This window comes from Dipodomys ordii, unplaced genomic scaffold, assembly GCF_000151885.1.
Source record: "Dipodomys ordii isolate 6190 unplaced genomic scaffold, Dord_2.0 Scaffold125, whole genome shotgun sequence".
In the NCBI taxonomy this organism is placed as follows: domain Eukaryota; kingdom Metazoa; phylum Chordata; class Mammalia; order Rodentia; family Heteromyidae; genus Dipodomys; species Dipodomys ordii.
In genome coordinates this window covers 2,261,101-2,272,928 of record NW_012267341.1, presented here as the reverse complement: position 1 = coordinate 2,272,928, position 11,828 = coordinate 2,261,101, and positions in this window count along the sequence as shown.

The window sequence follows — 11,828 nt, the reverse complement described above, 5'->3', positions numbered from 1 at the left end:
ATCTGAATGCCCCTTAACCCCATCTCCCATCGGGTCTTAAGCCAGGTGGACTTTAGAAATAGGTGATGGGGGTGGGGGGAGATGACTGTCCTCCCATAATTCTGCCCCCACCCATAGGTGAGGACGAAGAGGTGTGTCATTGACCCCAGACAGAGCCCAGGAGAAGAAAGCAGAGATGTACCCATTGTTTCCCCAAGTCTGGAGTTGGCGCCTTCCCCTCCCCTGGGGCCCCAGCCCCAGCCCAGCCCCAGCTGGGTTCTGGCGCCAGCTCCTCCTGTGATCTAGGGGGTCGCTGGCTCCCAGGCCCTCAGGTGGGCAGGGACCTCTGAGTGTCTCTGATGGCATCACCAGACCCAGAAACCTCCCCTGAGACCTGGACCAGCCTGTAACCCCAAGGGAGGGGGTGCAAGGAACCACTGCGGGGCTTCTCCACAGTCTTTGACTACCCAAGGTGTACATGCCTTACCAGAGGCCTTGGTGTAGGGGAAGAATATCATGGTAAAGGCTTGGGTCCAAATCCTAGCGCCTTCATGTATGACCCAGTTTTTTTGTCCTTGCCAGTCCCATCTGTTAAGTGGGCTCATTAATATTGAGGAGATGGTGCCTATCAAGTCACTAACAGCTCTCGGCTAGATGATGTCTGGACAGCTTCTAGTGTTCACTCAACCTTCTCAGGACTATGCACCTTCCTAGGGTGTACAGAGGCCAGCCCATTGTAGAGATGAGTCAAAGAAGACTGGGAAAAGGCAGCAGTTTGCCTGAGGGCCTGGAGAAAGTTCAGCTGGGTCTGGACTGGAACCTGGTCTATGTTTGTTCAGTTCTCTCTCCCTCCAGCCCTACTTCAGGCCCAGGGCAGTCCCTACACCCACTCACCTCCCAGCTGCGCCCTACCAGGCATTTATCATGCAGGTTTACTGAGAAGAACTGAGATGGGGCACCACACAGAGACTGTGTGGTCAGCTCTGTTCCAGGCAGGGTGAGACAGGGATTAGACCAAAAGGCTAAGGCGTGGGCCAACCTCCAGGGTGCCAAGGCCAGGCCTGGCTGTGGGAATAATAAGGGCCAGTGTCTTTGGCCTGCTGCAGCAGCCCCCTGCTGCCCTTTCTCTTCTCCCACCTCTCACAGCGCCTGGCCCAGCTCCATATATCCCTGGTTGCTTGTATTGTCTTGTGGTTCTTTGGTAGGGGTGTGGATCTGACTGGCCTGGGTTTAAATCCCTGCCCATCATTTTCAGCTGTGTGCCCCAAGACCAAGCGCTTAACCTCTCTGCGTAGTCTTTTTATTCTTCAATATACTAGCTTTAGTTTCTGAATCCCTGCTCAGGGTGTTCCTAAGACTCAGATGACACAACATGTGTGAGTGCTTCAGTGAGTGTGTGTGTGTGCATGCATGCACACTCACATACTCCCCAGCCTACAGTACCACTTTCAGTTCCTAGAAGATACAGGGGTCCAAAGCATAAGTTTTGCTCAGCCTAGAGTATCATTTAAGGAAGCCAGGTGCCAGTGGCTCATGCCTGTAATCCTAGCTACTCAGGAGGCTGAGATCTGAGGATTGCAGTTCAAAGCCAGCCCAAGCAAGAAAAATCTGTGAGACTCTTATCTCCAATTAACCATCAGAACACTGGAAGTGGAGCTGTGCTCAGGTGGTAGAGCATTAGCCTTGAGTTTGAAAAAGCTTAGCGCCCAAGACCTGAGTTCAAGCCCTACAGCCAAGGTGGGAGGGGGGAGAGGGGGACAGGAAGAAAGAAACATGAGATCAGAGAACAGAATCTTATCATACCTTATCATCCATGCTTTTCAGAGGAAGAAACTGAGGCCTTGAGATGTTAGGGCAAGTAGTAGAGCAGCGATTTGAACTCAAGCAGTCCAATTTCAGAGTGCCCCTCAAAGGCAAAGCCCTGGACTGTTGGAAGAGCTCCCGTGGGTGGGGTGAGGGAGCAGCCAGAGCATTTGTTGGTAGTTGGTTTGAATAACTATGTGCGGATTGGTTTTTTCTGATTATAGAAAACTGCCATGTGGTGACTAGTGGTCATAGCTGTGTTTGGAGTGAGGAATTTCCAGCTCTTATTTGACATACTTCTGTATTACTAGACTTCTTTTTTTTTTTTTTTTGGTCAGTCATGGGGCTTGAACTCTGGGCTTGGGTACTGTCCCTCAGCTCTTCAGTTCAAGGTGAGCCATAGCTCCACTTCTGGTTTTCTGGTGGTTAATTGGAGATTAGTCTCACGGACTTTCCCTCCCTGGCTGGCTTTGAGCCTCAGTCTTCAAATCTCATTCTCCCAAGTAGCTAAGATTACAGGCATAAGCCACCAGCGCTAGGCTGACTTCTTATTTTTATAGAGAGTATGTGTATTGGTTACTTGTGTAACTTGCAAAATGATAAAATGAAATTTAAAAATTAAAGCGAGAGGGACCAGGAGAGAGTGAGGGAAGGGAGAACACTGTATGAAAAGAAATGTACTCATTACTGACTCGTGTAATTGTAATCCCTCTGTATACCACCTTTATAATAACAATAAAGTAAATAATTTTTAAGCTGGAAATGAAGATGTGGCTTACCTGGTAGAGCACCAGCCTTGGTGGAAAATAGCTTAAGGACAGTGCTCTGGCTCTGAGTTTAAGCCCTAGTACTAGCAAACACACACACACACACACACACACACACACACATGAACACAACAAAAAAAGCAAAACATGTTGGTTGTGAAGGAAAGTCTAGAAAGGGAAATTTAGAAACATACATAATGATACAGTAGCACTGGGGCAGGTGGGATCAAGGTGAGGGACAGGTGGTAGTCACACTGGGTGAGAGGACCAAGGCTGTTCATGGGAGTTAAGTGACATGCCTGGCGTGGGTATGTGGAAGGAAGTTATGGATGGCAGAGACCTTAGAAATCAGCTCATTGGGGCCTGGATGTAACTCACTGGCAGAGCCCTTGTCTAGCATGTGTGAGGCAGGCCCTGCATTCTAGCCTTAGTGCTGCAACCAACCAACCTTCTGCCCCAAACTAGAAAGGGCCAATGGTTTCACCAGGAACACACAGCATGTTAATGGTAAAGCTGGGATGGAGCCCAGACCCCAGACTCCCTGGATGGTTTGTGTCCACTCTGTCACAGTCTCTCAAGGGTGAGAGATGAAGACATCATGATATTGCGTCCAGCTTGATGCAGGACCTTCTTGTTTATCTGTGTCAGGTTTGACATGCTTGGTTGCTCTTTGCTCACCAATATTTGCACTTTGTCAGGCTTGCTAGGGGAACATGCAGAGCCATGAAGTGGCAAGACCCTCCCACAGGTGATGGTGTAGAGGAGCAGATAGACAGGCTAGGCGAGAAGGGCCTGTCCACTCAGGGCAAACGTGAAAAGCCAGGAAAAGCTCTCCAAAGGAATGGGCCATAGCATGTAAGAAGGACCCCAAAGCCAGGCACCAGTGGCTCACACCTGTAATCTTAGCTACTCAGGAGACTGAGAACTGAGGATCACCGTTTGCGGCCAGCTTGGCATGAAAGTCTGTGATACTCTTATCTCCAGTTTAAATAAACAAATATACAAAAGCTCAAGGACAGTGCCTAGGTCCTAAGTTCAAGACCATCACAAAAAAAAAAGAAGAAAAGAGCTGGAGCAGGACAGGAGAGGTGACCCCCTGACCGGTAGGGCATGGAGGACAAGGCCACAAAGGAACTTGTAGGCTGTGTTTGGACACTGGCCTTGTCACACAAGGCTGGTAAGGGAGCAGGTGGGGAGCAGTGCTGTGGCTGCTGGAGGAGATGGGGAGGCAGGAGAGCAGCTGGGAACAGGAAGTGAGAATGATTTAGGGGAGGGGCCCAGTCTGACAGGTGGAAAAGAAGCAACAGTGATAGTCCAGGGTATTGTTGGGGCTCGCTGAAGGTGGGGTGTCAAGTGGAAGATGAGACAGTGAACAGAGTGATCAAAAAACCCATGAAACTTGTAGAATTCAGACTGATGATCTTTGGGACCCAGTTACAGGATTTATGCAAGTAGTTAGTTTGAGGGAGGGCCTGGAAGAATGTTAGCCTCTAGAGAGATGGCCAGTGGTCTAGCTCCTGTCAATCCTCAGGTGCAGGGCACAAGAGGTGACAGGTTTCACCTCTAGCTCTCTGAAATCTGTGCATACCTGGAAATATACCCTAAGCCAATTCTAGCCTGAGGCCCAAAGGTTCCCACAAATTGAATGACCACCTCATCACTACCCAAGATGGAGGTCGCTTATTCCAAAGCAATATCTTTGTTCCCTGACCCCTGTTGGTATTTATGTAGAATTTTGTAGGAAGCCAGCTGCAGCTGGCTCATACCTGTTACCCTAGCTACTCAGAAGGCTGAGATCTCAGGATCATAGTTCAAAGCCAGCCTGGGCAGGAAACTCTATGAGACTCTTATCAACAACTAAGCACCAAAAAGATGGAAGTGGAACTGTGGCTCAAATGGTAAAATGTTGGCCTTGAATGGAAAAAGCTCAAGGACAATGCCCAGGCCTTGAGTGCAAGCCCTAACTACCAGCACAAAAAAGAAAGAAGAAAAGAAAGAAGTCCGTAGGAATTCCTACCAGGTGCTTGCCCTGTTCTGTCCATGGAGATTCACAGGGGAGCACAGGCCTTAGGCAGCCGACTCCTGCCTATGACGGGCATGCGTTTCCTGCCTGCACGTACAAGGCTCTGGGGCTTTGTGCACATACTGAGTGAGCATAAACTTGCAGCTGTGGGGGAGGGCAGCAGCCTCAGCCTGGGACAGGGAGCCCAGTTTGCACTTGGTAGGGACCAGCACCCAAAGTCTGTCCTGAAGAGCAAAGAAAACGAGGTCTCCCTAGTCTGCCACATCACACAACTTTGTGTCCTCAACTACGTGTGCCCGTGTGTGTTGCTCTCCGCATGCCATTCACCCTGGGGAAGCCACAACTCATGTGTTGTGCTGTTTTGCCCATTGTGCCAGTTGCCATTGTCTACATTCATACACGGACCTTACCTCGGCATGCCACAAGGTGTCTCACGTCCCTCCCCCCCCCCAGAAGCTCCGCAGCCCCCACACACCCTTGTGAGGGCTCCACATTCCCTCAATGGTGTCTCCCCAAAGTAGAATCATTGCTTCCCAGAGTTCTGCGTGCACAACAGTGTTTGGAATGAGCACTTTCCACCCTGGAGGGAGAGCTGTCATTTGGGATTCATGTCTTGAGCTGGATTCAGTTTCTACTGGCGAGGATGCCAGTGTGCCCTTGGTCTGGTAGATGATTCCAGACCCCAGGACAAACCAAGCCTGACCCCAATGTGCACCCAGAGCCAGCAGTGGGGATGTGAGGGTTCTAAGGGTGAGCCTAGACTCACTCAGACCCCACCCCCACCCCAACTGCAGCCAGGACCATCTTCCCAGAGGCCCAGACAGCCAACCCCACACACCTACCCTATGGGGAAGGATACAGGAGTTGAATCCAAGTGAGGACTGCCGTAAGAGATTTGCAAGGGAGAAATCTAGAAAGGCCCAGGATACTTGCGGTTCATTCATTCAATGTTTATTAAACACCTATTAGGCACCAGACATGCTGATGGAGAAAGAAATGATCCCACTTGTGTGGGCCACTCAGGGGAGACCTCCACCAGTCATATAACTCAAAGGAAAGTTCCAGCCACCCCAGAGCCACCACCAAGAGAACCAAGCGAGCCACCGGCCATTCAGGTGAATTGGCCTGGACTGTGAGGTCGGAGTTGCTGCCAAGCCTTTGAGGGGCAGGAGGCTAGCGAAGCAGGGCAGGTGTCCTAGGGACTCCTTGTGGCCCAGTCCTGCTCAGGACTCAGGGCTTCAGAGACACAGACAGACTAGTCGCCTGGACCTGGACCTTAGGTGGCCTCTGGTACCATGGCTGGGACACCTGTCCCTCAGCTGGCTTCCTCACTTCATACAGCACAGCCAGCACTCAGGGCTCCAGAGCGACTTCTTGACCTGGCTCCCTCTGGCCTTGTTCAGCAAAAGTGTCGCCCTTCACCTGGCCCTTACCTCACGTGTCCTCCACACTCAGCCTGCTCCTGCCTTGAAATGGCCAATTAGAAAGGGCTCAGCCAGCCGGGCACTGGTGGCTCACACTTGTAATCCTAGCTACTCAGGAGACTGAGATCTGAGGATTGCTGTTCAAAGCCAGCCCGGGCAGGAAAGTCCATGAGACTCATCTCCAGTTAACCACCAGAAAACTGGAAGTGGAGCTGTGGTTCAAGTGGTAGAGTGAGTGTTTGCCTTGAGCTGATGAGCTCAGAGACAGTGCCCAGGTGGAGAGTTCAAGCCCCATGATGGAAAAGAAAGAAAAAAGGAAAGAAAGAAAGAAGGAAGGAAGGAAAGAAGGAAAAGAAAAGAAGGCAGGATTGGCCATGGAGGAGAGCCTGGCCCAGGTTGGGCTGGGTAGTGTGGGACACTGTGAGTACAGAGTCTGAGTCCCATAGTGGGAGGAAGGAAGGTTCATCCAGGAAGAGGGGCCAGGAGGGTCAAAAGAGGTCAAAGGTCAAGGAGGTCCCCAGAGACCGAACTCCATGACACAGGAGCCAACAAATGTTAATTTGGTGGGTGTCCACCAGAATGGGCAAGGAGTTCTGATTGACTGGCAAAGGAGAGAGAAGAAAGGGGATTGGGGAGATGCAGCTAACCGGCCTGGGCTGTGACTCCGCTGGGTGGCCTCCAGGGGTTTGGCTCAAGGCTCAGGTTTCTAAGATGATACATTAGGCAAGGTCAGGAAGGGACCTGACTCCTTCCTGTCCTCCTTTTCCTCTTTTCCCCATTTCTTCCTGCCCCCATCTTCCTTCCTCACAGGAGCCTGTGAACCCAGAGGCATCAAGGTTCTTCCTTCCAGGAAAGGTTTCCAGGCTCTGACTGGGTGCCTAGAGAAGAAGAGAAAAGTGCAGGGCCTTGAGCAAGGGGTGACTCGCCAAAGGACTTCTTCATCCAGCCTTTGTAACCCAGATACTCTGTTCTGTTCATCCCCTCAGCATCCTGAGGTGGCAGGCAGGAAATACCCATCTCATCCTATAGGTGGCCAAGGGAGGCTGAAGCTCCCAAGCCTTTAGTGCTCCTCATCTGTGAAATGGCTGGCCTAGCCCCCTCCTCCAAGGTGGTAAGGAGATGCACAGCAGCAGGTTTGAGGCCAGGCAGGCACGGTTTGGAAATGACAGTCAGGATTTGCTTCCAGGCCTGACATGAGATTATTGGATCCCAGGTTGGGGCTGTCAGAGCACTTTTCCAGGACCCTGGGAGTCAGGCATCAAGCACAGGCTGTCTGCCTCCCTGCCCCTTTCCCTCTTGGGTAAAGGATGATTCCATTGGCCCTGCCCCTCCCTATTCTGTCATGCAAGGAAGAGGCCGATACAGGGAGAGCTGCACTGAGACCCTGCCTTCTAGCGTGTCAGAGGCTGAGGCTGTCCTTTAACAAACATCTGACAAGCATATGTTAAGCACCTAGTGTGTGCAGGGTGCCCTCCAGGACCATCCAGTCTTGGCAAGAGCTTGGAGGGAGGGAGAGGACATATATTGATCACCTTCTAGGTACAGGGTGGGGGGTGTGAACCCCATCTTCCTTTGGAGTAGTAGGGAGTAGAGTGGTCTGTTTGTGATGGAGACCTAGTCTCATTGGGTCCCACCCCATACTTTCTGGCACCCAGGCAAAAAAGAGACCCCAACTACACAAGAGGGCCAGGGGAATGGGCTCCTGAGCATTCCTTTGGCAAGCACCATTTGAGGGCCTGCCGTGTGCTGCATTCAAGCCTTGGATGAGGGACTGGGGAGGAACAGGGCCCACCCTTGAGGATGTAGAGCAGTAAACAGGTGATTACACATGGATCTGGGGCTTTGAATGCCAAGCACAGAAGCAGGCATATGCTGGTTTGTGGAGACTGAGTCAGGCAGACCCGTGGGGATGTCTGGGAGGGCAGAGGCAGGAGTTGGGTGAAGGCTGGGCTGTGGGTATGCACAGGGCTCACCAGCAGAGCAGGGAAGCCAGCCACAGACCCCTTCTGGGACTGACTCGAAACTCCTTCATACTGGCTGAGGACCACCACACCTCCTGAGCCATTGGCCTTGCCAGTGACCTTCCATGCAGCACTTACTAGTGTGGCCACTGATTCTGGGCCCGGGGCTGAAACATTATCCTAGCTGGCTGGGCTGCTCTGGTTTCTGGGCTATCTCCCACCCCAGCCCACCTGTCTATATGCACCACCAAATAGTCACACACACACACACACACACACACACACACACACACACACACACCAGCTGGGAGCTGCCTTGATACCCTCATCTTCCCTTCCCAGTCCTCTCACCCATGAGGTGTGGGGCTAAACCTGTGGCTGCGCTGATGCAGTCCTTACCTGGCAGGGTGGCGCTGGCCCTTTAAAGCAGATCAGGGGCTGGCTTGGGGGGGGCATCCCAGATTTTTGCCATCTGCTTACAAGCCTGGGCTAGAGGGGGCTCACCCCAGCTCCAACAGGGGCAGTGGAAGGGCAGGTGGAGCCGGTAGGCATTGATTGCTGTAACCTGATCCCAGCGGGGGGGAGGTGGAGACGTGGTCGTCGCAGAGCAACGGGGGCCGAGGGAGGAAGCTGCTGCCGCTGAGGGCTGGGCCAGGAGGAGCTAGGCCTGGGCTCGGGTCGGCAGCTGCTGCCTTCTCTCCAGCCCATCTATTTTTAATGAGCTCCCCGGGCTTCTGCAGCAGCGGGCAGGATGCAGGAAGGCAGGCCCAAGCTGTGAAGGCTGGAGGCCTCAGCCCTGCCTTAAGCGCTGGTCCCCCGACCCCTCTGGGCATGAGAGGGCAGCCCTGGGACCCCTCAGCCCCCCAGCTGGGCAGGGCTCTCCATGCAGCTGGTACTGAAGATGGATTCGAGCCCAGACAATGACAGCTGGTTGGAAGATCAGTGGGAGCACTGGTAGGGGGACTGGAAGCTGGCTGGGGGCTGAGCATGGGGAGGGGGGCCTCATTGAGCGCAGGGTCCCTCTGCTTGAGAGAGGAGAGGCAGGGGCTTGGTGCTACTACATTCCCCTGGGGGTGGGGCTGGGCCCCCACACCTCCTGAATGACCTTGGGCGAGAGGGTTTCCCCCTGAGTGCCTACTCTCTCAGGTCATCTTTGGGGACAGCTTTGCTCAGGCGTCCTCCCCAATGTCCCATTGACCCCAGACTACGCAGAATGCAAGAGTAGGGGGAGCAGGTGGCACCACAGTGCTGGGCCAGCCCTGGACTCCAAGGTGGGCACACAGGCTGGCCTGGAGCCCCAGGGGTGCCAGTTAGTGTTATGATGTTCTGATGTCCAGATGCTCTGTCTGCTTTGTCTCCTGGGGCTTCCAGCCTCCGCCTGGGCCTCCAGCCCCCACCGCTCAGGGTCCTTCCACCAGACAAGACTAGGCAGGGGGACAAACTGGGAATAAAGCATAGTTCCTTCTGCAATGGACCTACCCTAGATTCATTCCCCTTGCTTGTTCCCAGAACACAAAAGCTTGTTTTTTTCCTGGGTGGGGACACGGGTCACCCCCAGAGGCTTTTGTGCCTGTCCTGAAGCCCTTTGGGTCTTGGTACTGTGGACTGTACAGGAACCCCCTACTCTAGGCGTTTTTGTTTTGTTTTGGTGTCGGTTCTAGGGCTTGAACTCAGGGCTTGGGCACTGACCCTGAGATTTTTGCACAAGGCTAATGCTTTATCACTTGAGCCATAGCTCCAGTTTTTTTGTTTTCTTTCTGGTTAATTGGCGATAGGAGTCTCAGCCTCACAGACTTTCCTGCACAGGCTGGCTTCAAACCATGATTTTCAGATCTCAGCGTCCTGAATAACTAGAATTACAGATATGATGCCTGGCTTCCAGGCAGTTCTTAGAGTCTCATCTCCCCTCTGACTCTCTGCAGTAAACAGTCTTTGGCACCTGCCTTGGCCCTGAGAGCCATTTCTCTAGCAGAGCCAAGGCTCTTAGCAGTTGAGCCTTTTAGCTCTGCCTTCTGGTTGGCAAGAGCATGGATGACTCCCAGTTGGGAGGAGCTGGAGAAACCAGCTCCCACCTCAGCCCAGGTCCTTCCTCTGCCTGCTGCCTCCCCTTCATTGGTGCAGGTGGACCCACCCTTACCCTTTGGGGGGATTGACCCCTTGGGAGATGACAGTTGATCTCCTAGGCCCCAGTTGTAGCTCTGGCTTCCTGTTCCCACCAGGCTTACCCATGACATCAGCCTGGAGGAGTTTGAGGATGAAGACCTCTCAGAGATCACTGATGAGTGTGGCATCAGCCTGCAGTGCAAAGACACATTGTCTCTCCGGGTAAGGATTTGGTGTGGGGGTGGGGTGGCTAATTGAGGTGGTACAATGAGTAGGGGTAGGAGTGAGGGCATCCTCATATGTACAAAGGAAGTAACACACAAGAAATGTCCAGGAGAGTGCTTGGCTACTCGGTCAGAATTATTTTTTTATCTGCCTTGCCAGGACTATATTGCCCACGCGGAGAGAGGACAGGAGTTGTTCAGAAGCGGGACAGGGGCAATCAGAGTAAAGGGAAACCCTTTCAGGAGCAGCCTGGCAGAGGGCTGAGGCAGCACAGGGTGGAGTCCAGTGGAATCCGCAGTGTTCTGGGGCAGGAAAGGAGCCAAGGCACTTTTGGAAGAGTTCCCATGGCTGCCGGCTGCCACTGCACCATGTCACCCACGCCACCTGGCCTCCTGGCCCCTCTGGCTCCACTGAGGGGTTGGCCCAGTGTTGTTGCTGCTTTGGGTGCCTTGGCTTTGGCATGGGGAAGATGGCATTCTCTGGTCCCTAAAGATCTAAATGTTGCCTTGAGATTTATAGCACCTGGGTACCTGGGCTGGGGGGTTCCCACCATCTTTAGATCGGGAGGGAAGGGCCAGGTGGCTAGGACATGGAAGGTACTGCACAGGGCCAGGTTTTAGAACTCAGAGCATCTCTCCACCTAGAGTGAGTTGTAGAGGGGTGCTTGACCTCTTGTCTACCCCAAAAGTTTGGAGGCTCTGTCAAGGAAGAGGAAACTAAAGGGTGAGGATAATGCTCTAGTTCCTGTACCCTAACCCTCTAGGAAGGGATAGAGGCAGAGGCTCTTTATTCTGGGCTCTGCCACCACCCTCTCCCCAAGCAAAGCCTTCAAGAGGGTCCCTGCAAGCAGCCAGGGCCCTGCGTCAGTAGCTACCTAAGGTAGTATGCCAAGGGCCTTAGTGAAGCTGGCAAAGGAGGGGGAAGGAGGAGGGGTATTGCAGGCAAGAGCAGGGAGTAGGATTCCATATACACTTCGGCCCGTCCTTGCTTCCCTGACAAGTCGGGCTGGGCATCAGTATTGGGCCAGTTAAGCAATGAAGGAAGGAAGGCTTAGGGGATCTGTCCAAGGTGCCAAGCCGTTGGTGCAGAGCTGGGACTACCCAGGCACAGGTAGCCAAGGGAAGGCCTCAGGGTGGAGGGGCTCAGGGTGGAGGGGCTCAGGGTGGAGGGGCCTAGGCCCGGGCTGGGGCAAACTGGCAGGATGCGGCAGGGCCCGAGCCAGCCGCTTGCCCCTCCCCCTCGGCGTCCCTCTTCCGGCTGCTGTGGCCTCCTGGGGTCCTCGCTGCAGCCCTCCCCGTCTCCCCCTCCCGCGTGAGACTCGGTTTTCCTAGTTTTCCTCAAAAGGCCTCTTCAAATACTAATGGTCCCTCATCCCTGATGGGACGCGAACCTCCTTGGCGACCCTTGCATCCCCATGGCAACAGCAGTGATTTCACTCTGGGCTCGGCTTACAACCCGGGTGAGGTCACCGGCCGTTGCCAAGGAAACGGGAGGGTACCAGGAGTCAAGGGGCGGGGGTGGGGGCGGCGTGGGAGCCGAGAGG